General features: G+C 49.0%; 1 protein-coding gene across 12 annotated transcripts in view; it reads left to right on the top strand.

Moving 5' to 3' along the window:
* Positions 1-25,115, top strand: part of RHBDF1 (rhomboid 5 homolog 1) — a 207,345-nt gene that overhangs the window by 32,499 nt on the left and 149,731 nt on the right. For 9 of the 12 annotated variants that reach the window (XM_090024290.1, XM_090024288.1, XM_090024287.1 and 6 more), the window contains one exon: positions 22,698-22,793. The exons of 1 other annotated variant lie outside the window; for it this stretch is intronic. The gene's annotated coding sequence lies outside the window, so the exon portion shown is untranslated. Of the gene's footprint in view, positions 1-19,104; positions 19,189-22,697; positions 22,794-25,115 lie in introns of all 12 variants that reach the window. 2 more of the 12 variants (XM_090024281.1, XM_090024279.1) reach the window with 1 other exon arrangement.

Here is a 25,115-nt window from a genome sequence, read left to right as displayed (position 1 = left end):
TTGTAACAGGCCACTAGATCCCCGCTGAGCCTTCTCTTGAGGAGGCTGAATAGGTTCAGGTCCCGTAGCCTCTCCTTGTAGGGCCTGCCCTGCTGCCCTCTGATCATGTGAGTGGCCCTCCTCTGGACCCTCTCCATGCTGTCGACATCCCTCTTGAAGTGCAGTGCCCAGAACTGGATGTAGTACTCCAGCTGCAGCCTGACCAGTGCCGCATAGAGGGGGAGGATCACCTCCTTGGACATGCTTGAGATGCATCTGTAGATGCATGACAAGTTACGGTTGGCCTTCCTGACTGCATCCCCACATTGCTGGCCCATGTTCATCTTGGAGTCAATGATGACACCAAGATCCTTTTCTGCCTCTGTACTGACAACAAGGGAGTTCCCCAACCTGTAGGTATGGTGCCAGTTGTTCCTCCCCAGGTGCATCACTTTGCACTTGTCCGTGTTGAATCCCATCCTATTCTCATCCGCTCACCCTTGTAACCTGTCTAGGTCTAATTACAGCCTATTGCTCCCTTCTAGTTTGCCCACATCCCCCCACATCTTAGTGTCATCAGCAAATTTGAACAAGGTGCTTTTTACCCCGTCGTCCAAGTCACTGATGAAGATGTTGAACAGTGCGTGCCTGAGGGCTGAGCCCTGTGGAATCCCACTGCCCACATCCCTCCAGGTCAAAAACGACCCATCCACCACCACTGTCTGGGTGCAGCCCTCCAGTCAGTTGGCGACCCAATTGACTGTGTGCGTGTCAACACCACAGTCCCCCAGTTTCTTAATGAGAACGGGGTGAGAGGAAGTGTCAAAGGCCTTCTGAAAGTCCAGGAAGACTACGTCCACTGCTATCCCTCCATCTAAGGATATGGTGATCTGGTCATAGAAGGCCACCAGGTTGGTCTGACAGGACCTGCCACTAATGAACCCATGTTGGTTGCCCCTAAGTATAATCTCCCCTGCTGGCCCCTCGTGGATATGCACCAGAATAATTTTCTCAAAAAGCTTGCCCAGGATGGAGGTAAGACTGAGGCCTATAGTTTCCTGGGTTCTCCTTCCTCCCCTTTTTGAAGATGGGAACCATGTTGGCCTTCTTTCAGTCCTCTGGCACCACACCAGAGCACCACGAGTGCTCATAAAGCTGTGCCAGGGGTCCCGCAATGACCTCAGCCAATTCCCTCAGCACTCTGGGGTGGAGACCATCCAGACCAATTGATTTGAATACATCCAGTCCTTCCAGAAATTCCCTAACTAGTTCCTCACTAACCCTTGGCCTAGGTGCACCTCCCCTAGGGTCTAAGTGGGGCCCAGAGGGGGGGTGACTGTTCCAGTCCCTGCTTAGGAAAATGGAGGCAAAAAAAATCGTTAAGTACGTTGGCTTTGTTGTCTGGTGTGACGACTAATATCCATAGCCTATAAGTTAAAGAAGAAAACAACAATGGCAACAGCAATTTCATAGATTTTATAGACATTAGGGCTGGAAGAGATCTCAAGAGATTATTGAGTCCAGCCCCCTGCCCCAGGGGCAAGAAGTCAGCTGGGGTCAAATGATTGCTGCAAGATAAGCATCCAAGTGTTTATTAAAAGTATGTAGAGTAGGTGCTCATATCACTTCTGGGGGTAGTCTATTCCTAGTTCTGGGGACTTGGACGATAAAGAACTTTTTTCTTATGTTCAGCCTAAAACTCTTCCAGGAGTTTGTGACCATTAGACCTTGTTTTCCCTTGGGGTGCACTGGTGAACAGACATTCTCACAGTTCCTAATGCACACCCCTTATATACTTACAGGCTGCCACCAAGTCACCCCTGAGCCTTCGCTTCTCCAGGCTGAAGAGTCCCATGCCTCTCAACCTCTCCTCATAAGGCCTGCTCTCTTGTTCTCTAACCATGCACATGGCTCTCCTCTGGACTCTTTCAAGGTTCTCCACATCCTTTCTAAAGTGTGGAGCCCGGAACTGGATGCAGTACTCCAGCTGTGGCCTCATGAAGGCTGAGTAAAGCAGAAGGATGACTTCCTGGGTCTTGCTTGAGATACATTAGTAGATGCAAGCCAGAATTTTGTTTGCTTTGCCGGCTGTGGCATCAAATTGGTGGCTCATGTTCATCTTGTGGTCAATAATGACCCCTAAGTCTTGTTCAGTTGTAGTGCTAGTGAGTGTAGCACTGCCGAGCCTATAAATATGATGTGGGTTTTTTCTCCCAAGGTGGAGCACCTTGCATTTCTCTATGTTGTAAGTCATCAGGTTTTGATCTGCCCACTTTGCAAGTCTGTCCAAGTCTCCCTGAATCTCCAGCCTATCCTCTATTGTGACTGTAATTCCACATAATTTGATGTCATCCACAAACTTAGCCAGTTTGCTTCTGAAACCTGAATCCAGATCATTTATAAATATATTAAAGAGTACTGGTCTGAGTATGGAGCCCTGGGGAATATCACTGGTCACCATGTGCCATGTTGATATGGTTCCATTGACTATCACACTCTGGGTCTGACCACAGAGCCAGTTCCCCAGCCTATCAGACTGTAAGGTTGTCGAGGCAACATTTCCCCAATAAGGACATGGGGAGACCAAGTCAAAGGCTTTCTTGAAGTTTCATAGATTTCATAGATTTTATAGACATTAGGACTGGAAAGGACCTCGGAAGATCATCGAGTCCAGCCCCCCATCCCAAGGGCAGGAAGTCAGCTGGGGTCATAGGATCCCAGCAAGATAAGCATCCAATTTACTCGTGAAGGTGTTCAATGTAGGTGCTTGAACCACCTCTGATGGCAGGCTGTTCCAGACCTTGGGGGCTCGGACAGTAAAGAAATTCTTTCTTATGTCCAGCCTGAAACGGTCGTACAGTAGTTTACAACTGTTCGACCTTGTCATCTCTTGGGGTGCTGTGGTGAAAAAATGTTCCCCCAGGTCCTGGTGAACACCCCTTATAAACTTATAGGTAGCCATCAGGTCACCCCTGAGCCTGTGCTTTTCCAGGCTGAAAAGTCCCATGGCTCTCAGCCTGTTGTCCCAAGGTCTGTTTTCCTGACCTCTGATCATGCACGTGGCTCTTCTCTGGACTCTCTCAAGCTTCTCCACATCCTTTTTGAATTGTGGAGCCCAAAACTGGATGCAGTACTCCAGCTGCGGCCTCACCAAGGCCGAGTACAAGGGGAGAATGACGTCCCAGGATTTGCTCGAGAAGCATCTATGGATGCACGCCAGCATTTTGGTCGCTTTACTAGCCGCAGCATCGCATTGGAGGCTCATGTTCATCTTGTGGTCAATGATGACCCCCAAGTTTCTTCCTTCTGTAGTGCTAGCCAGTGTAGCACTGCTGAGCCTATAAGGATGCTGCAAGTTTTTCCTCCCAAGGTGGAGAACCTTGCATTTTTCGGTGTTAAACACCATCAGGTTCTCGTCCGCTCATTTGCTGAGCCTGTCCAAGTCAGCCTGGATCACCCTCCTGTCCTCTGCTGTGGAAGTTTTACCCCAAAGTTTGGTGTCATTGGCGAATTTGGCCAGTCCGCTTCTGACTCCAATGTCCATGTAATTAATGAAGATGTTGAACAATATGGGTCCAAGGACAGAGCCTTGTAGGACCCCACTGGTCACAGGGCACCATGACAATTGACTTCCATCAATTACTTCCCTCTGGGTCCAACCACGGAGCCAATTTCCCAGCCAGTGGATTGTGGTGGACCCAAGGCCACAGTTGGCCAGTTTCTCCAAGAGGTGATCATGGGATCAAAGGCTTTTTTGAAGTCAAGATATATGACATCAATCTCTTCTCCCTTGTCTAGGTGATAGGTCACCTGGTCATACAAGGAAATGACATTGGTCAAGCAAGACCTACCTGCAACAAACCCATGCTGGCTATCCCTCAGGATGTTGGCATCAGCCAGTCCATTAAGGGGTTGGCCTCTTTAATAAACTTTTCCAATATCTTCCCTGGGATAGAAGTCAGGCTGATGTGTCTATAGTTTGCTGGATCCACTTTCCTCCCTTTCTTGAAGATAGGCACCACATTGGCTTTCTTCCAGTCTTTGGGCATTACACCAGAGTGCCAGGAGTTCTCAAAAATCCGTGCCAGGGGTTGTGCTATGATGCCTGCCAGCTTCTTGAGTACAGCTGATTTGAAGGCATCCAACCTCTCAAGGTGTTCCTTTACAAGGTCAGCATTGATGGAGAGCAGGGGATCTCCCTCACCTGGACCTCCCTGTCCCGTAGCGGGTATGGGCGTCCATGGGATTGATGAAAAACCGACGCAAAGTATCCATTTAATAGGTTGTCTTTTTCCTGGGTGTCAGTCGTCCCATCTGGTTCAGCAGGGGTCCGATTTCATAGACATTAGGGCTGGAAGGGACCTCGGGAGATCATCGAGTCCAGCCCCCTGCCCAAAGGGCAGGAAGTCAGCTGGGGTCATTGGATGCTTATCTTGCTGGGATCCTATTTACTCTTGAAGGTGTTCAATGTAGGTGCTTGAACCACCTCCGCTGGCAGACTGTTCCAGACCTTGGGGGCTCGGACAGTAAAGAAATTCTTCCTTATGTCCAGCCTGAAACGGTCTTGCAGGAGTTTGTACCGTTCGACCTCGTCATCCCTTGGGGCGCTCTGGTGAACAGACGTTCCCCCAGATCCTGGTGGTCACCCCTGATAAACTTATAGGTGGCCATCAGATCACTCCTGAGCCTGCGCTTTTCCAGGCTAAAGAGTCCCATGGCTCTCAGCCTGTCATCGTAAGATCTGTTTTCCTGACCTCTGATCATGCTCATGGCTCTCCTCTGGACTCTCTCAAGCTTCTCCACATCCTTTTTGAATTGTGGAGCCCAAAACTGGATGCAGTACTCCAGCTGCGGCCTCACCAAGGCCGAGTACAAGGGGAGAATGACGTCCCAGGATTTGCTCGAGAAGCATCTATGGATGCACGCCAGCATTTTGGTCGCTTTACTAGCCGCAGCATCGCATTGGAGGCTCATGTTCATCTTGTGGTCAATGATGACCCCCAAGTCTTTTTCTTCTGCAGTGCTAACCAACGTAGCACTGCCGAGCCTATAAGGGTGCTGCAGGTTTTTCCTCCCAAGGTGGAGAACCTTGCATTTTTCGGTGTTAAATACCATCGGGTTCTCATCTGCCCATTTGCTGAGCTTGTCCAGGTCAGCCTGGATCACCCGCCTATCTTCTGGCGTGGATGCTTTGCCCCAAAGTTTGGTGTCATCGGCGAACTTGGCCAGTCCACTCCTAATTCCAATGTCCACATCGTTAATGAAGATGTTGAACAGTATGGGTCCCAGGACAGAGCCTTGAGGGACCCCACTGGTCACAGGGCACCATGATGAGTGACTGCCATCAATCACAACCCTCTGGGTCGGACCACGAAGCCAATTTCCCAGCCAGTGGATCGTGGTGGAGCCAAGGCCACAACTGGGCAGTTTTGCCAAGAGGTGATCATGGGATACCAGATCAAAAGCTTTTCTGAAGTCAAGATATATGACATCAATCTCTTCTCCCTTGTCCAGGTGATAGGTCACCTGGTCATAGAAGGAAATGTTGCCCTTGCTTTTCCTCCAGCTCCCCACATATCTGAAAAAGGACTTTTTATTGTCCTTGATGCTCTGCCCTGTGCTGTGCAGGCAGGCCCCAGTGAGATAAATGATTGGGGTGGGTTTGGAGGGCTGGCAGGGGGTGGGGCCAGGCAGGAAAATGATCAGGGGGTGAGGGGGCTGGCAATGGGTGGGGCTAGGCAGGGAAGTGATGGGGGTATTGGGGTCACTGGCAGGGGGTGGGGCCATGCAGGAAACTGATTGGGGGGGTTGGGGGGGCTGGCAGGGGCTGGGGCTGAGGCTGGCCAGGGCAGGGCTGGGGAAGTGGGTGGGGCCAGTGGGGTCCCCTCCATAGTCCCCTCCCCCTTGCTCCTCCCCCCGACCCGTTATGGTACTGGAGCCCTGGTGCTGAACACGCTGCCTGGCAAGCTGTGTGTTTCAGCACGAGGACAAGGGACCAACCACAGAGCAGCCAAAGTGTCTCTGTGGAGGACCCAGACTCCAGTTGCCTTAGGGGGTGGCCCTGTGTCAGATAGCCCCTGGGTACGGGTGCACGCCCTTATGTCGCACTAACATCCAGCAGCCCCCTCAGTGTGGCTGCAACCTTTTGGTCAGTCTAGGTGGGGTCCTACTCTCTCTCTGTTCCTGCCTGCTACGACTTTGATGTTTAAAAGATTTTTTTTTTTTGAGATGTTAACAAAAGGGAGGTGGTGACTACCCACCTCCACCTCGATCAATCGCCGGGTTCTGCCTTGGTTCCCGAAGCCCCAGAAAAGGGATGGCTAAATGACCAGTCTGAAGCACTTCCTTCTTTCCTTTCTTTTCCTTTTTAAAAATTTTTTTTAACAGTAAGACTGCCATTGAAGTCAGTTTCTGGATAATTGGGTTCCAGGCACCCCCTTGAGACTCACTGGGGGCTTCCCCTCCGCCCTGGGCTTTCCCCATGCTCCCCTGCTGATGGTGGCCGTGCCTGGCTTAATTGGCGGCACGTGACCGCTTAATGAAAAGAGGGACTCCTTAGTGTGTAACTAGGCAGCGGGAGGGGTGTTTTTCCCTGTCCGTCTTTCCCCGGCCCATTTTGGCTCCTCATCTCCTGGATTCAGCTGCAGAGCACTCAGGAAGCATGATTTTCTTCCCTCCGTCCAGGAAGCTTACACTCTTTGTTAGAGTCTTCTTTTTGACACAGCCGTCTCTGTCTCACTCAGCATCCCACACCAATCAATCCATGGGTTCAAATAAACAGAAAGAGGAAAAAAAAGAAAAAAAATGGAGCCAACAGCTCGGGAGCATCCACCTCCTCCACCTTCTCTTTGGGTTTCTCCCGTCTTCATCTTCCTCCTTCCACCTACCTCTTCACCCTCATAGTGAGGGTTCATTGCCTCTTCAGAACTCGACCAGACGCTTACCCTATCCTTGGAGCATTCTCCTCACATCTCTGGCTCCCAGACTTGGTTCTCCACATTCTCTGCCATCTTCTGTCTTGTCCCCCTGGCTCTGCTCCCAGCCCCCAGATATTGCCCCAGCTGTGGATTGGCACCAATCCACTTCACCTGCTGAGGTCGTAAAGCCAGGCTGGGGCTGACTGGGAGCTGCCACTGCAGGGTGGACATCCTGTTCTAGTGAGGTGCGTGCCCCTGGCCAGGGTTGCAACCCAGGTGAGTATCTTTCAGTTCCTTACACCTCGCTTTTCTAAACTTCATTTTTTTTGACCCCTAGATATCCAGGGGTCTAATTTTCTCCCCACACTGCAAGTTTGCAACATGGGAAACATTTTTTTGTTCCTGCATGTGCCTCTTGCCCCGTCTCAAAGTGCTCATCTGGATGCACCCAGAGATGCTAGCCAGGATCACTGTGTATTGGGATTGAAGGTAAAACAACCATTGGACCTCCCATAACAGTCCACCCTGCAACTCTTTCCAGTAATGCTCACAATATAAACACCACCAAGCAAAGGATCTCCATGCTGAGGCAAGTGGGCATGGTTATCGCCTCTTCCAACCCACCCACCCCCAAACCACACAGACTGCCATGCATGCCACTCTGCCTATGAAAGAAAACAAGCCATACATATAGACCCAATTTCAAATCTTTATTTTAAAAATGTGGTGCATTTACATTTTTTTTTTTTACCAGAAAAGCCATAAGTTATAAAAGGATTTAAATAATATATAAATTAAAGAAAAGGTAGGAAAACAGACAAATAATAGGAAAAAAAGTTGGGATTTTCCTCCCCAGCACATACAGCATTGTTTATTAAACACTGTTTATTAAAACATCTATATATCTATACAATATCTATACACTATTTAAATATACACTATTTTCTATAAGACTGTGGAAGAAATCAAACTTCGCACTGTGGTTGAATCAGAACTGACAAAACCAGCTTTTCTTTATTTAGGGCTATACTGTGATCACAGGGAGAATTCCATACAGCAAGGGGAATCACCCACTTGTCTGTTTCAAATGATTTCTCGAACTCTGTAAGTTTACAAGCATATTTATACTTAAGACAGAGAGAGGAAAAAATACCACCTTGGACAGTAAATCCCTGATCTAACACACACAGACATATAGGCAGCTTATTTTAAAGAACAGTGAAACATTGTGCTTATAGAAATAGTTATCAGTTTCTGGTTTTTTGAAGAGAAAAATAAACTTAACATCCGTACACAGGGTAATACATCAAGACAAAACAAGGCATGCAGGATTCCCTATTTCAGAACTTTTAACTGAAATAAACAGTATCAGCACCTCTGGTCTCTGTTTTCTTAGTCAAGTTAGGAGCCGGGTTAAATTTATTACCACATTTTTTTTTTCCATCAAGTTAGATATTTATAGCCATTAGCCTTTCAACTTCTAGTTTTTCTTTCTCTTTACTTTCTGCTATTTCAACAGGACCCCTGGCACGGCTTTATGAGCACTTGTGGTGCTCTGGTGTGGTGCTGGAGGACTGGAAGAGGGCCAACGTGATACCCATCTTCAAAAAGGGGAAGAAAGAGGACCTGGGAAACTATAGGCCAATTAGTCTCACCTCGATCATAGGCAAGCTGTTTGAGAAAATTATTCTGGCACACATCCACGAGGGGCCAGCAGGGGACTGCATGCTTAGAGGCAACCAACATGGGTTCATCAGTGGCAGGTCCTGTCAGACCAACCTGGTGGCCTTTTATGATCAGATCACCAAATCATTAGAGACAGGGGTAGCAGTGGACATAGTCTTCCTGGAATTCCAGAAGGCTTTTGACACTGTCTCTTACCCTGTTCTCATTAAGAAACTGGGGGGCTGTGGTGTTGACACCCACACAGTCAAATGGGTTGCCAACTGGCTAGTGGGCCACACCCAGAGGGTGGTAGTGGATGGGTCCTTCTCAACCTGGAAGGACGTGGGCAGTGGGGTTCTGCAGGGCTCGGCCCTTGGGCCCACACTGTTCAACATCTTCATCAGCGATCTGGATGAGGGGGTAAAAAGCACCCTGTTCAAATATGCTGACGACACTAAGATGTGGGGGGACGTGGGCACATTGGAAGGATGCAACAGGCTACAATCAGACCTAGACAGGTTACAAGGGTGAGCGGACGAGAATAGGATGGATTTCAACACGGACAAGTGCAAAGTGATGCACCTTGGGAGGAACAACTTGCACCATACCTACAGGTTAGGGAACTCCCCTCTTGTCAGCACGGAGGCGGAAAGGGATCCGGGGGTCATCATTGACTCCAAGATGAACACGGGCCAGCAGTGTGGGGATGCAGTCAGGAAGGCCAACCGTACCTTGTCATGCATCCACAGATGCATCTCGAGCAGGTCCAAAGACATGATCCTCCCCCTCTATGCGGCACTGGTCAGGCCGCAGTTGGAGTACTGTGTCCAGTTCTGGCCGCACTTCAAGAGGGATGTGGACAGCATGGAGAGGGTCCAGAGGAGGGCCATTTGCATGATCAGGGGGCAGCAAGGCAGGTGAGGAGAGGCTACGGGACCTGAACCTGTCCACCTCCAAAAGAGAAGGCTGTGGGGGGGATCTAGTGGCCTGTTATAAACTAGTCAGGGGGGATCAGCAGGCATTGGGGGAGTCCCTGTTCCCCCAAGCACTGCCAGGAGTGACCGGGAATAACGGTCACAACCTGGCAGAGGGTAGATTTAGGCTAGATATCAGGAGGCACTACTTCACTGTCAGGGTGGCTAGGATCTGGAACCAACTTCCAAGAGAAGTGGTGCAGGCTCCTGCTCTGGGGGTTTTTAAGAGGAGGTTAGATGAACACCTTGCTGGTGTCGTTTGACCCCAGTACTCTTTCCTGCCATGGCAGGGGGTCAGACTAGATGATCTGCTCAGGTCCCTTCCAACCCTAGAAACTATGAAACTTTGCAGACTTCTTTTATTATCTGTCCAGTAAAATGAGTTCCTCTATCAGAGTTTAGGGATAAAGGAATACCAAACCTTGGAATAAAGTCTCTGAGCAACTTTTTGCTTACAGTGATAGTGTCAGCTTTTGCACATGGGTAGACTTCTACCCAACCAGAAAACATACATACAATAACAAGAACATATTCATAAGAACAACATTTCTACATTTGAATAAAATCTAATTGTAAATTTACAAAGGGTCCCCAAGGTGGGGAATGTGCTGCCTTTGTTTTTACAGGCTTCTCACATTATGGGCTTGGCAAATAGGACAGGTGTGTCAGTACTGTTGAGCCACAGATGGAAAAGTTGGAGCAAACCAATCAAGTCTAACAGCTTCTATCATCCCCCTTTTGCTCACATGTGCCATGCCATGGTGTATGTGAGCAAGATGAGGAAGAAGGACCATTGGGGCAACCAGGCAGCCATCCGGGGAGTGCCACAAATGGTCAGGGTGTAACAAACACCCAGCCAGTCTCCATGTATATTTCTGTGGTTCTGGAGCCTGATCTTGGAGGAGGGTAACATCATGAAGACTTGCCAATGGAGACTGGTCAGTCAGAATAGACAAAAATACAGGCGTAGCCTGAGTAGTGGAAATAGCTGCAGCTTTGGTAGTGGAATCTGCCAGAGCATTCCCACGTGTAATATCATCATAAGGTTTCTGGTGGGCTTGACAGTTAATAATAGCAACAGCAGAAGATAATTGTAAAGCATTCAACAAGGCATTTACGTATGGACTATTACTAATCTTGGCACCTCCTGAAGTGAGGAAGCCTCTTTGTTTCCAAAGTTGGACATAATCATGTACAATACCAAAAGCATAGCAAGAATCAATATAAATATTAACAGAGGCACCAGAGGCTAGGGTGCAAGCCCTGGTGAGGGCCACAAGCTTGGCAACTTGAACTGAATACACATTAGGTAAGTGATGGCTTTCTGTAACATCACATTTGGAACATACTGCATATCCTGCAACAAGGGAACCTTTTGAGTTTCTTTGACATGATCCATCAACATGGAATACTAGATCTGGGTTTTGCAAGGGGTTGTCCTTTAGATCAGTGTGGGGCATTGTTAGGTGAGCATTAACAAAAATGCAATCATGGGGTTCACCATCCAAAGGGGTGGGCAACAGAGAAACAGGGTTTAAAACAGAGCACCTAGTTAGGGTGACATTTCCAGCAGAGAGAAGCAAGATTACATACTTAGTTAATCTAGTGTTTGAAAGGTGTTGGGTTTTTGTTTTTAGTAAAAGGGCTGCTACAGCATGTGGGACAGCAACAGTAAGGAGAACCTAATACAAGGCTGGAGGAAAGTTCAACAGTGACAGCAGCTGCAGCTACAGCACGGAGACATGGAGGAAGTCCAGCTGCAACTGAGTTAAGAGCAGAGCTATAATAAGCAATGGGACGGTGCTTGTCTCCATGTGTCTGAGTGAGTATTGCAAGTGCAAATCCGTCCTTTTCATGACAAAAGAGAATAAAAGGTTAAGTATAATCGGGAAGGCCTAAGGCAGGAGCTTGTGACAGAGGTTGTTTAATAGAGGCAAAAGCAGCTTCTGTCTCTGAAGTCCAGGGTAAAGGCTCAGGGGTATTAACAGGAATCAGATTTTGCAATGGCTTGACTATAGAGGCATAGCCAAGTATCCACTGGTGACAGTAGTCAGCCATGCCTAGGAAGGTACACATTTGGGACACAGTAGTTGGTCTAGGGATTTTAAGAATAGCGTCTATTCTGGAAGAGGAAAGCAGTTGTTCTCCAGCAGAAATATCACGACCTAAATAGTGGACACAAGGAAGACAAAGTTGTAGCTTTTTTTTTGATGCCTTATGGCCTTTTAGGGCAAGAGAGGTGAGGAGAGTTAAAGAATCAGTTTTAGAGGCTTCAAGGGAGCTAGACGCCAAGAGCAAATCATCAACATATTGCACAAACACAGAATTTTTTAAAAATATTATGTTATCTAGATCTTTCTTCAGAATTTGAGAAAAAAGAGAAGGGGATTCAGTATAGCCCTGGGGCAATAGTGTCCATAGTTTCATAGTTTCATAGTAGCTAGAGTCGGAAGGGACCTAGGAAGATCATCTAGTCCGACCCCCTGCCTTGGCAGGAAAGAGCACCGGGGTCAGATGACCCTGGCAAGGTGCTCATCTAACTTCCTTTTAAAAATCCCTAGGCTAGGAGCCTGCACCACTTCCCCTGGAAGCCGGTTCCAGGCCCTAGCCGCCCTGACTGTGAAGTAGCACCTCCTAATATCTAATCTAAACCTACCCTCCGCCAGCTTGTGACCGTTATTCCTGGTCACTCCTGGCAGTGCATGGGGGAACAGGGACTCCCCCAATACCTGCTGATCCCCCCTGACCAGTTTGTAGCAGGCTACAAGGTCCCCCCTTAACCTTCTCTTGTGGAGGCTAAACAGGTTCAGGTCCCGTAGCCTCTCCTCATAAGGCCTGCCCTGCTGACCCCTGATCATACGAGTGGCCCTCCTCTGGACTCTTTCCATATCGTCCACGTCCCTCTTGAAGTGTGGCGCCCAGAACTGGATGCACTACTCCAGCTGCGGCCTGACCAGTGCCGCATAGAGGGGGAGGATCACCTCCCTGGACTTGCTCGAGATGCATCTGTGGATGCATGACAGGGTACGGTTGGCCTTCTTGACTGCCTCCCCACACTGCCGGCCCATGTTCATCGTGGAGTCAATGACGACTCCAAGATCCTTTTCCGTCTCCGTGCTGGCAAGAGGGGAGTTCCCCAACCTGTAAGTGTGGTGCCGGTTCTTCCTCCCCATGTGCAACACCTTGCACTTATCAGTGTTAAACCCCATCCTATTCTCATCCGCCCACTGTTGCAACCTGTCAAGGTCAGCTTGTAGCCTATTGCACCCTTCTAGTGCACCCACATCCCCCCACATCTTAGTGTCATCAGCAAACTTGAACAGGGTGCTTTCTACCCCCTCATCCAAGTCACTGATGAAGATGTTGAACAGTGCGGGCCCGAGGACCGAGCCCTGCGGAACCCCACTGCCCACGTCCTTCCAGGTCGAGAAGAACCCATCCACTACCACCCTCTGGGTGCGGCCCTCTAACCAGTTGGCGACCCATTTGACCGTGTGGGCATTGACACCACAGTCTCCCAGCTTTTTGATGAGGACAGGGTGAGAGACAGTGTCGAAAGCCTTCCGGAAGTCCAGAAAGACTACATCCACAGCAACCCCTGCATCTAATGATTTGGTGACCTGATCGTAAAAGGCCACCAGGTTGGTCTGACAAGATCTGCCACTGATGAACCCATGTTGGTTGCCCCTGAGCATGCATTCCCCCGCAAGGCCCTCCTGGATGTGTGCCAGGATGATTTTCTCAAAGAGCTCACCTGGGATTGAGGTAAGACTAACTGGCCTGTAATTTCCCGGGTCCTCTTTTTTTCCCTTTTTGAAGATAGGGACTACATTGGCCCTCTTCCAGTCCTCCGGCACCTCACCAGAGCACCACGAGTGCTCATAGAGCCGCGCCAGGGGTCCCGCAATGACCTCAGCCAGTTCCTGTAGAACCCTAGGGTGAAGATCATCCGGACCAGCGGACTTGAACACATCCAGCCTCTCCAGAAGTACCCTAATTAACTCCTCGCTAACCCCTGGCCCAGGCGTGTCTCTCCCGGGGCCCGAGGGGGGCCCAGCAGGGAGGTGGCTGAACTGGTCCCTACTTAGGAAGACAGAGGCAAAGAAATCGTTAAATATGTTAGCTTTGTCATCTGGCATGACGACTAAGTTGCCCATCGTGTCCTGCAGGGGCCCCACATTACCCGGGACCCTCTTTTTACCCCCTATGTATTTGAAGAAGGACTTCTTATTGTCCTTAATCCGGGAAGCTAGTCCTATCTCCATCTCTGCCTTGGCCTTCCTGACTGCCCCCCTACATCCTCGGGCGACTGTAACATAGTCCTTCTTGGTGATGACCCCATCCCTCCTTTGGGTGTATGCCTTCCTTTTAGCAAGGAGACATTCCCGGTTGCTCCTAGTGAGCCATGGGGGTTTATGTGCCCTCCTGCTCCCTTTGACCCTTGTTGGGATTACCTCCCTTTGGGCATGGAGGATCGTCTCCTTAAGGAGCAACCACTCACCTTGGACATCTGGCTCCCTTCCCCTCTGGGTCCTCAGCGCTTCCCCAACGATCCTCCTTAGCTTGTTGAAGTCAGCCCTCCTAAAGTCTAGGGCTGTTGCCTTGCTGCAGCCCTTTGCCACCTTACGCTGGATGGTGAATTCCAGCAAGCGATGATCACTGTCTCCCAGGTGGCCCATCACCCACAGCCCCCTCACCAGGTCATCACCCGTGGACAGCACCAGGTCCAACAAGGCGTCTCCCCCGGTGGGGCTGTGCACCTCCTGGGTTAGATGGAGGTCCTGCACTCTGGCTAAGAACCGACGTGAGCGATCAGACTTAGCTGACTGCTCTTCCCAGCAGATGTCTGGGAAGTTCAGGTCCCCCATGATGACCACATCCTTAGCCCTCACTGCCTCTGTGAGCTGACCTAAGAATTCCTGGTTGAGCTCTTCTCCCTGGTTGGGAGGTCTATAGTAGACTCCCACCGTTAAGTCTCTATCCCCTGGACTGCCTTTTACTCTAACCCAGAGCACCTCAGAGTGCCCTCCCTCTACCCCTTTGCTAATTGACGAGGAAGTATATTCCTCCTTGATGTAGAGTGCTACTCCTCCACCTTTCCTTCCTATCCTGTCCCTCCTGTATAGCCTATAGCCCTTGACACTCACCGCCCAGTCATGCGATGAGTCCCACCACGTTTCTGTGATCCCCACTATGTCAGGGCTGGTGACAGCTAGGAGGAGGGCGAGTTCCTCCTGCTTCTTCCCCATACTTCGAGCATTCGTGTAGAGGCATTTGAGGCCTCCAACGGTTGTGCCCACTGACCCCCTAGTCTCAGCAATGCCCCGTCCCCCATCACTTACCTGCTTCTCCCTTTTGACCATTGGTCTGGGCTCGGTGGCTGTTGCTGGGCCTGGTAGTCCATCGTCTCCTCCGCCCTCATCTTCCCCCTCCCCCGACGAGCCTAGTTTAAAGCCCGCCGAAGGAGGTTCACCAACCTGGAAGAGAACACACGCTTACCTTTAGGGGAAAGGTGGAGCCCATCCCATCCCAGCATGTCTCTCATCACGATGTGCCGGTCATGTATACTGAAGTCCTTGATAGGTAAATGCAAAGAGAAACTGGCTATCAGGGTGTATAGGAATAGAGAAAAATGCAGAACACAACTCAACAACAGTAAAATAACAAGCATTAGGAGGAATACAGGGCAAGATAGTAGTTGGATTTGGTACAACAGGAAAAGTAGGTAAAACTTCAGAATTTACCACACGAGGGTCTTGTACAAAGCGGTAGGTATTCTTTCCAGGTTTTTTTTACAGGAAGAATAGGTGTATTACAAGGGCTCTTAGTTGGGACAGCGATACCTTGCTTTAAAAGGGCAGTTATAACAGGGCATATCCCTTCCTTGGCTTCTGGACGTAAAGGATATTGAGAAACTTTGGGTTAAGGCTTAGCTGGGTTTAATCTAATTTTTACAGGCTGGGCAGTATGGATTTGTCCTACTTCGTTAGCATGCTGGGACCAGAGAAACGGAGGGGGAGCTTTTATGATTTCTTTTTGCAACACAGAAAGATCAGGGAACTCAGGCTCAGGAGGTGAGCTAGCTAAGGCAGCAAGTACAGCCATTTTGTTAACACAGGGTACATCCAAATAAACACCATTAGGAGAGCAATAGATAGTACAGCTAAGTTTACAAAGTAAATCTCTGCCTAACAAATTAACAGGAGAACAAGGACTAAGGAGAAAGGCATGTTGATCAGAAACAGGACCAAGAGAAACGTAATGGTTGGGAAACAGGATGAGGAACTATTTGATTTGAAATTCCCACAGCATTTACAACAGCAGAGGAGAGGGGAGCTGTGGAAAATTCTTCAGCTGGAAGAGTAGAGTGGCTTGCACCGGTGTCTACTAAACGTTTTGTAGGAGTGCCATTTATTAAACAGGAAATGAAGGGATCATCTTGATCAAGTGGGAGAAGTGGGGCTGTGATGATATTACTATTCCTCAAGCTGGTCTAACAGGAGGCTCCCTGATTCCGGACAGAGACTTGAGTGGGAGGAGGCGGTGGCGGGTCAAACGTCATCCCCGGCTGGCCAAGCCAGTGAGGACATTGAGCCTTCCAGTGTCCTGGTTGGCCACAATAATGACAGCCGTCATTATTTTGGGACTGAAATCCTCCTCATCCCGTCCCATCCCACGACCACGTCCCCTGCCTCTGAACTGTCCTTGATTGAAACCTCAGCTTCTGCCCCTGCCTAAAGTCTGTAATTGTAATGACATTAGTTTAGTTTCCATGGATTCCTTTTTCTTTTCCTGGCAGGTTGTACAATGATTTGCAATGGTGACTAGTTCTGCAAGTGGCTTAGTTTGCCAACCTACAGCAATTGTGCACAACTGTTCCTGGACTTTAGAAAGAAGTCCATGGACAAAAGCAGAAGCAAGTGCTTCTGGGGCAGTTTCAGCTGCATTTTCAATACCAGAATGTCTTTCAAATACTAGTTTTAAGTGGTCCATGTAGTCTGCTGGGGATTCTCCTTTATTTTGTTTACAGTTATGTATTTTGGCCCAGTCAGTTTTTCTGGGCCAAATTTTAAGCACAGCTTCTAGGAGGCATTTTCGGGCATCTGCTAAGGGATTTCCAATTCAGGGGTCTTGAAGAGGCCAAGTAGCCTGTGTGATGAGGTGGCTGCGGACCTCAGAGGGCAGAACACTTCTTATTAATTGGTTCAAATCTGCCCATGTTGGATCATAACAATGGATTACAGTTTCCAATTCATGTCTAAATTTCTGGGGTTCTTCCCTGATGTTGGGAAATTGTTTAACAAGCTTTAGGAGATCTCCTGGATTCCAGGGGGCATGTACTGTGATTGTAGTTTCCCCATTTGGACCTTGCCCTGGAAGTTGGCGTAAAGGCATAAGCTGAGCCTTTCTAGATTTTAAAGAAGGGGCTGGACCATACTGGGTACTAGACCTTAAACAAGAGAAGGGAGTCAAGATTTCAGGAGATAGACGCCATGTCTCCAGTGGACGTGGGCATGCCCCGGGGGCAGGTGACAGTTGTTGAGTGATAGTTTTCTGGTGAGGTGGGCTAATCCTGCTGGAAGAGTCTATTTGGTTACTTTGGACTTCTTCAGGTTCAGATTGGGCCTGGGACTGATATGGGGGTGGCACATTAAGAAAATCTATTATCTTCTGCAGATTCATTCTCAGTTGTTTGTGGATAAAGTTGTTTTGGTGGTGATGGTACTGTTGATGGGGGGCCCGCTTTTGGTGCACTTTTCTATTTTAATTCCTTTATCTGAGATTTCAGTTTCTCTTGGGAGTTCTTAAGACTCTGAACTTGAGATTCTTGATGTCTTTTGAAATTTTCTTCATACCAATCAAAAAATGTGTCCCACTGAGTCTGTGGTATATTATTACCTCTTAACTCAAGGTCTCTGTGGAGATGAACAATTTTACTTAAATCAAATGTTCCCTCCAGGGGAAACTGCTGGTTAAAATCATCTCTGGTATACCAATTCCATTTGTCTAGAAACTTACAACTTTTATGGCCATAGTGTACGTACATGTACAATGCTGGAGTCCTTTTTGGCGGAGCCGGTATGTCTTTAGACTCTCCGCTCCTCATATCTTTAAACTCAATTCACACAGGTCTTTCATACAAGAATGACTTATTCAGGGTGTCTGGTCAGGTTGTGAGATTTGCTAGCGGCACAGAGATGCTGTGGCTAATGTCCAAAGACAAAACTCCATGGCAATAACAGCACACAATGCAGTTACTCACGGTTAGACAGGGCTCATTTATGAGGGTAGGGAAAGGGTAAACCTGTCAACTGGGTCAAGTGATTCCAGTTGGGCCCCCTTACATTCAGAACTGCCCTTCTGGACAGCCTTGGGGCGGCTGAACCCAACCTTAGTCTCAGACCTGGTCAGTGGCTCATATTTCTCAATTCATACTCTCAATTCATACAAGGGAATTTCTGCATTGAGGTATGAGGTTCAAGAGCATCTCTTTAGTCTCAGCTTTGGTCAGCACTTATCATGGAAAACATTCACACTCTAGGAGTTTCCACTTTGCACCCTTGCTTTCGAAGAGCACACAGAACAAATCTGTTGACTTTGGGGCGGCTGCACGAGGTTTCCACTCCTGGCCTCAGAGAGACCTAGTTCTTTACAGAACTTAACTCAATTCACATGGGGAAATAGTTTCATTGACAACAGCAACACAGAGTCTTTAACCTTAACTCCTTCTACTCACAGTTACTACTTACACAGTGGGTCTGACAGTTCTGGCAGAAAAAAAGTTCAGATAGGGTGAGCCTCAAGCAGCGAATCAGGAAGACACAGAGACAGCCTCTCACTGAAAAGCCCCTGTAGAGATTTTAAAAGGTCTTTTATCTTGGTTTGGTGCCAGGGCTTCAGTGAAGAGATGTCTGTGTCCCAACTGATCACTCCCAGCGTTTCTAACCAAGTCACGGCACCAAATTGTGGAAGAAATCAAACTTTGCATTGTGGTTGAATACGAACTGACAGAGCCAGCCTTTCTTTATTTAGGGCTATACTGTGATCACAGGGAGAATTCCATACAGCAAGGGGAATCACCCACTCATCTGTTTCAAAGGATTTCTCGAACTCTGTAAGTTTACAAGTATATTTATACTTAAGACAGAGAGAGGAAAAAAATACCACCTTGGACAGTAAATCCCTGATCTAACACACACACACAGGCAGTTTACTTAAAGAAGAGTGAAACGTTGTGCTTATAGAAATAGTTACCAGTTTCTGGTTTCTCAGAGAGAAAAATAAACTTAACATCTGTACACAGAGTAATATATCAAGACAAAACAAGGCATGCAGGATTCCCTATCTCAGAACATTTAACTGAAATAAACAGTATCAGCACCTCTGGTCTCTGTCTGTTTTCTTAGTCAAGTTAGGAGCCGGGTTTAATGTATTACCACAGCACTATACAGTATACAATTACAATTAACAATTGCACTATTACTAAATAACTTGCTTCTACTGGTGGATTCTTGATGCTTTCTGTTTATTGATCCTTTGCAATTTCTGACCTTGAAAGTCTTCTGCAGGGAAGGGAAGAAAGAAGAGGATGGGGGTTTGGACCACAGTCCAAACACTGCCTTCTTTCCACCTTCCGCCCTCCCCCCCACAAGGTCGGTAGGACATTTCTGATATTATCTATCTATCACCCATGATGCTGTATATCCTGGGGGGTGGGTCTGGCACGCAGTGTCCGCCTGCACTATTCCTCGTGTTTCTGGAATGAATGGCAATGTCAATTATAAGAAATACTGAAGTGTTAAGAAGAGGTGCCACTCTCCAAATACAAGTCCAAGTTGTAAACTTACCGTGCCGCTGGCAGCTGTGATACCATTGTGCTTGTTGGCAGTTTGGAACACTGTGGTGAACACTGTGGTGGGCAGGGTAGGGGGGCATGGGTGAGGGGGAAGTGAACTGCTGGTGGTGGTGGTATGGGCAAGGCCACTAGCAGAGGGTAGTAAAAAACAGCACTTGGCAGTGGGTTGCTCCTCCATTTCTTTCTTTCTCTGTATTAAGTATTCTGTGCTAGCTAGGGTAACTTTAGTAGAGATGCCCCCTGCACCATGCCCTGGCTATAGGCAATCGGCTGTGGAAGTTGGGAGAGGGTTGACCAGAAGCCAAAAAAGGAAAAAATAACAACAGGAGAAATAACAGTGGCACCTACTGGCCAAAGGCCTGAACTATAGAAATAGCATAGCACCACCTGGTGGCAAAATAAAGTAATTACAGGTCTTTGAGTCACTTGGTGTTTCCATGCTGCAAATCTATAGATATGTCGATGTAATCGGTTTTAGTTTAATGCGCTGAAAATTCTTTTGAAGTGACAGGAAATCCCACTCATGCAAACACAAATAGTTGTGGCAGTGTAAACGGGAAATCTCGTGGTGTGTACAAACACCCAAGGATGTGAAAAAGGAATGGACCACTTCAGTATATGGCGGCAGGGACTGGGTGCAGGGAGAAGTGTGGCAGGGAGCTGTGCAGAGGGGGGCATATAGTGAGGGAGCTGTGCATGGGGTGCATGTTGTAAGGGAGCCCACACCCATCCACAAACCCCAGCCCCCCACACCTTCACAAACCTCCACACATACATAGCTGACATCCCCCCCATGCCCCACCCACTCTACACACAAGCGCCTGCATGTATTTCTAAAGAAGGTTTAGATCAGGAATGGGCAATTATTTTGGGTGCAGGGCTGCTTCCCAAGTTTTGGCATGCTGTTGGCTGGAAGTCCCTTCCCTTGTCCCATGGAGGTACTCCATTCAGCAAGGGAGTTGCTATCTTGGAACCAGAAAAATATCAAATTATATTCTAACAATCAAAAATCTACTACACCATTCATTAATTTAATTTTTTTAAAAAATTCTGTCCTGATTTACATGCATTTGTGCAGCGTACGTAAAAGTGATTGTATAATAGCTTAAAATGAAGTTTTACTCTTGTACGTTGTAAGGGGGGTATGGGTGGGGTGGGTTTAGGTTTGTGGGGGGCTGTGGGCATGTGGAGTGTGGGGGAGTGGGTGGATATGTGGGGTGGGGGAGCATGTGGGGGGTGTACATGTGTAGGGTATGGGTGAGTATGGGATTTGTGGGGGATGCGAGTGTGAAGGGGGAGGGTTGTGGCATGTGTGGAGTGGGAAGGTTTGTCCGCAGCTCCCCTGTGGCAGGCAGAGACCCTGCCAGTGCTCCTCCAAGCTTGGGCTTTGCGCTCCTGGCACTGGTGCAGGCCCTGCACTCCCACTCACTGCCACTCCATGCCCCCCCCCCCCCGGTCTGTCACTGCTTCCCTGTCTGCACCCCTGCTCACTGCACTGGTACCCAGCTGCATGGCCAAGACTGCAGGATGCATCAGGAGCTGGACTGGCATGGCCAGCACCATGCAGAGACAGCCAAGAATTGCAGAAGCCAGACTGGCTTCTGTTGAGTCTTGTCATCCTAGTGCTCCCGCTGGGAAGCACGTGGTGCAGGGTGGAGAGGAGCAGTGGTGGCAGCAGGCAAGAAAGCAGGGAAATGGTAGCAGGTGGGGAGGTGTGGTAGTGAGTGGGTGCGCAGGAGCACAGCAACAGCTGTGTGGGAGTGTGGGACCTGTGACGGTGCCCCGGGAACAGTGCCAGCAGAGGCCCAGAGTGGGGCGGAAGGATTGTGGGGCCTGGGCTGGCAGGGGCTCTATGGAGCTGCATGGGGCTGCACCACCAAAGAAAGGTGGGAGCTGGCTTGGCTCCATAGAGCCCCTGTCAACCCAGGCCTCATTCTCTTCCGCCCCACTCTAGGCCCCCACCAGCACTGGCTCCAGTGTATTGGCACAGGCCCCATGCCCCAGCTGGGCAGACCTTGCTGCTGTGGCTGTTGGGTCCTGCTGTTGGCTCTTCCTGGGTCCTACTGCCTCTGGTGCCCTGTCATCTTTGACAGGCAGCTGGGGTGGATAAATATTAGTTTTCTAAATTTTTTAGGGGCCCTGTGAGCTGGATAGAATGGCTTGGTGGGTTGGATCCAGCTGGCTGGCCATATTTTGCCTGTCCCTAATTTAAATAGTGTTATATTTAGTTTAATTTGTAAAAAAAAATAAAATAAAATAAAATTATAAATGTAATTAGTTTTGTGTAATTTTGAATTTTTCAGCACCTAATTTTGAGGTTTTTCTATGCATAATTTTGACTTATTCTGAAAATAATTATCTGAAGTGTAATTATGAACAAAAACACATCTGGAAAGGCTGTCCCCCCTGTGTTTCTTCTGTCAGTGTATGTCCCATGACAGTCTCTCCCATTGTGACCCCCAGAAGTACACACATATGTTCCCCTGTATTGCACAGATTGTGTTCCATGTTGGAGGTGGGGAAGGGGAATGCAGACACTGATCCCCTTATAAAGTCATGGACAAAAAGACATACAAAAAACTAGAGCTCTTGGTTCCAAAATGACACCGTTTATTAGACCAACTGGAAAATGGCAAGAAAATTGTCCTTGTCCTTGCAGAAAAACTTGCAGAAAAGGAAAATTTTCTTCCCATTTTCCAGTTGGTCTAATAAAAGGTATCATTTTGAAACCAAAAGTTCTAGTTTTTTGTATGTCTTTTTTTCTCAAACCAACATGGCTACCAAATATACCAAGCAAAATTATGGCTTTTACTAGCTTCACCTTTTTCTCTAGGTTTATCTTCTTCCCACCCGAGTCATAGATTTTGCTTATAGTTTTCTGCCATGCCTCTCTTCCTTCAAGCTCAGCATCAACATGTACTCCCAGTACCCATATCCCTTCTTTTATGACTGTAAGCCCCATCCCTGACAGGTCCCCCATCTCCCCGTATACCATACAAATACTCTTCACAATGTTGAATTTTGCCCCCCACTACTTTCTTGTAAAGCTGAACATGCTTCTCTGATGGACCACTGGTCCCCACATACCATGTATTTCATCCATGTATGTGATGCATATGGCCTGCCTTCCACTTCCTCCCAGTATTTGGACACCTACCATGTTGGGATCATTCTGTGCTCAGTCTACTAGTAGTTCTATCACACATATGAAGAGTAGTAGGGACAGGAGCCACTCCTGTTTCACCCCCATCTACTGTCTCTCAGGTGTCCATTTGTTAAGACATGACTTTTTGTACCTGCTTACAGCTTCTTCAGCCAATCAGAAAATCCTGTGGGGATCTACAGCTTTCCCAGCATTCACCATAGGAATTCGTGGTCGACCCAATCAAAGACTGTCTCCAGGTTTGTGTTTTAATATTGCCAGGTTTTGGTTTTCTTTTTTTTTTGCAGTATTATACAGTGTCTCTTAGTTGTATCATGGCTTCATGAATCCTCCTCCTGGGAACTGTGCATACTTGGTGGTCTTCTAGCATTTTTCCAATTGCGTATTTTAGTCCATTCACTATCATTTTTGGCTAGTAGCTTGTAGTCAATGTTTAACAAAGTTATTGGTCTCCAGGTCTTATCTGTGTTTTATCCTCTTGTACATCACTGTTACTATTCCTTTTTTTTCCTGCTTTTTTGAGAGTTTTCTTTCTCTACTTCTCTCAGTGTAGCCTTCTATCAGGTCTGCTCCCAGTTGGTTCCAAAAAGTTGCATAGAATTCTTTTTTGGCAGTTTGTCTGTTCCTGTTTTCCCATTTTTTAACTTTTCAGGGTGCCCTAGACTTCCTGCACCTTCTGGTCTTCTACTAGTTGTTGTTGATCTTTTTTCATTAGCTTCTTTTACAGTCTTTCCAGACATCTGTCTGGCCTCCAGCTCTACCAGTCTCTCGTTGTAGTTCCTGGTAGATATCTTTCATTATTCATTGCACGCTATGGCTTCTTTAGATGTGTTCTTCTCCTTTCTCATCCTGGAGGCACCATATTTCCTTTTTTCCCTGCTCTTCTGATCTTGTTGAAGTGCTCCATCCATTCTTCCTTTTCCTCCACTAGGCGCGTGTTCTCCGCCTGGGCCACCTCCTGGACCCTGCTAGGTCGGCCTGGCTCTCGCCCGAGGCCTTCAGCAGCCGGCTGGGCAGGCGCTCCGTTCGCAGCGTGGGCCGTTTCCTGTGCGACATCCGGGCCGCCCTCCCTTTGGAGGCAGCAGCCGCCCTGGAGGCCCATCTCCGGGCGGGCCAGGCCCCCTGCACTGAAGACGCCCCGAGCGAGGCTTTCCCTGCGTTACCAGTCACCCCAGCCATGGCCGACGATCTGGCTGGCAGCCCTGGCACCCTGCTGATGCTCCCTGTGCCTCCTGACAGTGACACGGGTTGTTCTTTTGCTTCTCTGTTGCATAGAGGTTTATACGCCTGGGTGATCCACGTCCGCCACGCCCAAGTGCTGGCGGGCCGCCCCGACACACCGTGGCGACAGCGCCTGGGGCCGCCAGGTTCCCCACCGGCCCACCCGGCGTGGCGCAAATTGTATAAGCCACCAAGCGCCAAGAAGACTGGCGACCTGCAATGGCGGTTGCTGCACGGCATCCTAGCCACCGGCACGTTTGCGTCCCACTTGGACCCAGCCGCCTCGACAGCCTGCCCTTTCTGCCCGGGGGATGTCGAGGAGACCCTTTTTCACGCTTTCCTGGACTGCCCCCGCCTGCAGCCGCTCTTTGTCACCCTCAGCCTGCTGCTGCGGGCTCTGGGCAGGAGCTTTTCGGAGACCACCTACGTGTGCTCCTGCCCGTACCGGGCGGCCGAGAGGGGCCCCGTCTGCCTGGCCAACTTCGTGCTGGGTCAGGCCAAGTTGGCCGTCCTCAAGAGCCGCCGGAACCGGCTGGCCGGGACCGGCTCAGATGATGCCCTGCGGCTTTTCCGCCTCCTGGTGCAGGCGCGCCTCTCGCTGGAGTTCGAGCACGCTGTGCTCCGGCAGGCGGTGCCCGCCTTTGAGGCGCGCTGGGCCCTGGAGGGCGCGCTGTGCCAGGTGGAGGACGGCCGTCTCAAATACGCGCTCTGATGTCATGACCGGTCTGGGCGACCGGGCTGGCTCGGAGTCGAACTGCGACTTCCAGCGCTGCCGCGTCCTGGGCCCTCGCCAGGCTGCTTTTTTGCTCTCTTTTGGGTGGAAGTTGAAGGCTTTGTGACGTGGATGAGGGGATGGAGCAGGGTCTGAATCGGTTAGGACTGTGTGGCCGGCACGCCGACCGCATAGCATGTGAGACACGACGTGAAATGCAGTGAAGGTGTCTGTCACGGTGTGATGTGTGGGTGGTTTGGTTGGCCCGGGGTTTTGTCTTTTGGCCCGGGATTTGGGGTGCGTGGGACACACCTTTTGCGGACGGGCTGTGGCTCGGATCTCTTTGTAATACTTGGGTGGGCATTAACTCCCTTGCCCGATTTGGGTTCTGGATCCGAGGACAAAGAGACTCGTCCGATCTCGTTTTTGGGTTGGTAGTAAGTTGTTGGTGCTTTCGCTTGCAAGCGGCCACCATTGTTGTACCCCTGAACCCCTGAATAAAGTATTTAAAAAATCAAAAAATCCTTTTCCTCCACCCATTATGTTCATGCCAGAAACACTTTTTTCCTTCCTTGCTCTTTAAACCATTGCTCCAATTTCCCTTTCCCCCCCTCTATTTCTTCTTTCA

This window comes from Crocodylus siamensis, chromosome 12 (assembly GCF_052110815.1).
Source record: "Crocodylus siamensis isolate JL-2025a chromosome 12, ASM5211081v1, whole genome shotgun sequence".
In the NCBI taxonomy this organism is placed as follows: domain Eukaryota; kingdom Metazoa; phylum Chordata; order Crocodylia; family Crocodylidae; genus Crocodylus; species Crocodylus siamensis.
This window is presented reverse-complemented; position numbering and strand designations above follow the sequence as displayed.